Source organism: Aythya marila, assembly GCF_965140915.1.
Source record: "Aythya marila genome assembly, chromosome: Z".
In the NCBI taxonomy this organism is placed as follows: domain Eukaryota; kingdom Metazoa; phylum Chordata; class Aves; order Anseriformes; family Anatidae; genus Aythya; species Aythya marila.
This window is the reverse complement of record NC_139080.1, coordinates 42,183,888-42,187,950: the sequence shown is the minus strand read 5'-3', so window position 1 is coordinate 42,187,950 and position 4,063 is coordinate 42,183,888.

Sequence of the window (4,063 nt, the reverse complement as noted above, 5' to 3'; positions counted from 1 at the left end):
GAATATATTGCATTATGATAATTACAGGTAGCATAACTATAAAGTAAAGATGAATAAGGCTTAATGAGTGGGCAGGTTGACATAGTGCCACGACTAAAATATCCTTTTGATAGGGTTGAGAGAGTTTAGCAAAATTGGTCTTGGTATATAAAGTTTATCATAGAACATATACAAGGAGCAAGAAGAGAAAGGGAGAAGACTAGTTCAGAAGAGGTTCCTGAGTTCAGACAATAAGAAAAGCATTGCAGAAATGGTAGGGCTATGGAAGGGTGGAATTCAATGTTCCCACTGCTGCATAGAGAAGAAAGTCTAACTGTTCAATTTACCGCTATTTTCTCTATTTATACCTTGTTTTTTACACAACTTTGACCGAAATGTGGCCGTCTTTTAATAGCATAAATTACTTTGTCTTTTATTTTATTTATTTATTTTTTAATGTTAGATGCACTGTTGGAAAGGTGTAAGAGTTGTGTAAAGACATTACAATGATTTTGCAACAGGAGTGGCTTACTCAGAGAGAGAAAGTCTTTCTTCTTGATGCCAGAGGTCAGTGTCTTAGTCAAAGCTCTCATTTTACTTTGCTGTCATGGCATCACTACCAGCAAATTGAGATTATTCACCTGAGAGCAAAGTAAAAAGACAGGAATGAATTTATCCTTGATCTTTCCTTGACTATCACAAAATCTATAATGGTTCTACCTTAAGACACTGGCATCTTTTTTTTTTCTTCTTTTTTTTTTCTTCTTCTTTTTTCTTTTTTCTTTTTTTTTTTTTTTTTTTTTTCTCTCAGATATAACTACTTAATAGGTCTCTCTAAATGCTAGGGAATGATGGTACAATGAAAGGCCAGGCACAAGGTGCAAATGAGTAACTGGGGCAGAGAGGAAAACAGATGCTTTAGGACATATATATTTTTCCCTAAGAAAATGATAAACTGTTGCCCAAGATTAACTACTTCTCATTGAGGTTTAGGGTTAAGTTCAGCAAATTAAAACTGTAAATTAAGCACAGCTGAAAAAAAAAAAAAAAAAAATAAAATAATAAAATAAAATAAATAAAATAAAATAAAATAAAATAAAATAAAATAAAATAAAATAAAATAAAATAAAATAAAATAAAATAAAATAAAATAAAATAATAAAATAAAGTTTAAAAAGGTTTGCAAGAAATACATTTACTTCTAATATTAAATAGTCTGAATTTGAAGAACTCAGTGTCCTGGTCCATATTTAGTGACTAAAAGTTCTGAGGCAAAGAAGAATTATGATGAGTCTGATTCTAGACAGGCTCTTCAACTATTAGGATATTTCTCACTTAAGGTTATTGGTTTCCCATGAACTTTCATCTAGACTTGTGGTTAGAACTGATATGTTAACACTGTGGGTTTTTTTGTTTTGTTTTGTTTTTGTTTTGTCTTATTTTGTTTATTTGTTTTATTTTGTTTGTTTGTTTGTTTTTCCCTCCTCTCCATTCAGTGAGTCAGCTTTTTTCAATAAGACCTTCTTGGCGCTGTGCTGGATCCCAAGAGCAGCAGACAATTCATACTTGGCACTAGATAACTGACCATATTGCTGACCCAGAGAACAGCAAACAGTTCATTCCTGGTACAGAGAGTCAATCACTAACACACTGATTGTTTTTTCACAGAATCACAGAACATTAGGGATTGGAAGAGACCTTGAAAGATCATCTAGTCCAATCGCCCTGACGGAGCAGGAATACCTAGATCAGGAATGCATCCAGGTGGGTTTTGACTGTCTCCAGAGAAAAATACTCCTTGTGGTTTAACCCGGCTGGCATCTAAACACCACACAGCTGTTTGCTTACCCTCCCCCCTCCCTCTCTGGGACTGGGGAGAGAAATGGGAAAGTGGAGCCTGTGAATTGAGATAAAGACAGTTTATTAAGACAAAGAAAATAATAAAAATAAAAATAAAAATAAAAATAAAAATAAAAATAAAAATAAAAATAAAAATAAAATAATAAAAATAAAAATAAAAATAAAAATAAAAATCAATAAAAATAATAATGTGTACAAAACAAGTGATGCACAAAGCAATTGCTCACCACCCGCTGACTGATGCCCAGCCTAACCCCGAGCAGTCCAGCACTCTTCCCCCCAGCTAACCACTCCTATGGTGTTCAGCATGATGACAGATGGTATGGAATACCCCTTTGGCCAGTTTGGGTCAGCTGCTCTGGGTCTGTCCCCTCCCAGCTCTTGCTGCACGCCCAGCCTGCCCACTGGCAGGACAGACTGAGAAGATGAAACGTACTTGGCTTGGTGTAAGCACTGCTCTGCAACAATTAAAACATCAGCATGGTATCAGCACTCTTCTCATCCAAAGCCAAAACACAGCATTCTACCAGCTCCTAGGAAGAAAACCAACTCTGTCCTAACTGAAACCAGGACAATAGTACACAACCAACTTGGACAGCTTGTTCCAGTGTTCTGTTATACTCACTGTGAAAAAGTTTTGTCTCGTATTTAATCTGAACCTCCTAGGTTCCAGCTTGCACCCATTGGCCCTTGTCCTATCATTGGGTGTCACTGAGAAGAGCTTGTCTTCATCCTCTTGACACTCGAGCTTTTCATATTTATAAACATTAATAAGGTCACCCCTCAGCCTCCTCTTCTCCAAGCTAAACAGACCCAGCTCCCTCAGCCTTTCCTTGTAAGGGAGATGTTCTTTTTGTTTATTTTATGTGTATAAACAAATGATTCAGTTGAGAAATTGAGGGGACATTGATCCCTATCATCCAAGGAAAGATAGATATTTAAGGCCTTGAAGACTGGAGTCACTCAAAAGCTGGCCAGTGAGGTTGAATTTAAATTTTAAATTCTTGGAAGGCATTTGACTAGGCTTCTTATTTTTCTCTCTTTTCTTTAAATGCAGTACTAGTACTAAAAACAGTATCTAGTATTATCAATATTTTTAAGCCCACATTGCTGTTTTAAACTGTATCCAGTTTCTGAAATTACAAGATAATTAATTAATATGAGTGGGTTAACCTGCAGTCTGATCCTTCTCTGTGGGCTGTCCTTTCTCATATTTTCAGTTTCTTCAGTGACACAGAAGCCATCACAATTGCTTGCTTTTGGGAGGCTGCCATTTCCGGCTGATAGCCATTTGGGATTTTTGTAATACCTGCATTTTGAAAAATATGTCAAAAACAGGAAATGACCAAGGCATTTCATATATCAAAAACTAATATCCACAAAAGGTTGAGGCTACTCTGTCTGAGTAACACACAGTTCTAGCACCTTTTCTCTGCAAATGACTCTGAAGAAAACTAGAAATCAGGGTAATCTCATTAAAGAAAGTTACTTTAATTCAGATAAGTGAGAATAAAGGAGTACGCTCTAAGTTTATCAAGATGTTTAAAAAAAGTGCAAAGAATGTGATTGAACTGGTTAAAGGACCTCAAGGAAATGTAGTGAATACGATGTAAGTAGAATGTAAAGCAGGAATTAATATGAATAAGATTTTGTCTAAAGTTAATATCCATTTGCATTAACACACTGTTATAGAGAGTTTTCATTGTAAGTAAGAATTGTACTTGAAAATTTGATTTCTTGAATTACCAGAAATTATATGTCCATTCCTTTTAAGTATTTTTGGTCCATTTTTCACCTTTGTGGCTTCAAAGGAGGACTTAAAGTGACTGTTAGAGAAACTTTGCTGGAACTATGGAAAATGGTCGTACATAAATTGAAGTAATCATGAGATTTTTTTTAGGTCATATATGCATACATAATGTGAGTTTCAAGTACTGCTTAATCAGAATGGAAGAACTGTAAAGCCACATAACTGGAGATGTGAGGTAAACAGAATCATAGAAACATAGAATCGTAGAGTGGTTTGGGTTGGAAGGGACCTTAAAAATCATCTAACTATAATCCTCCTACCATAGGCAGGCATGCCACTCACTGGATCAGGTTTTTCTAAGTCCCATTCCAACCTGGCCTTTAACATCTCCAGGGATAGGGCATCCACAACTTCTTTGGACAACCTATTCCAGAATGTCACCACACTTACAGTGAAGAATTTTCCCCTAATGTC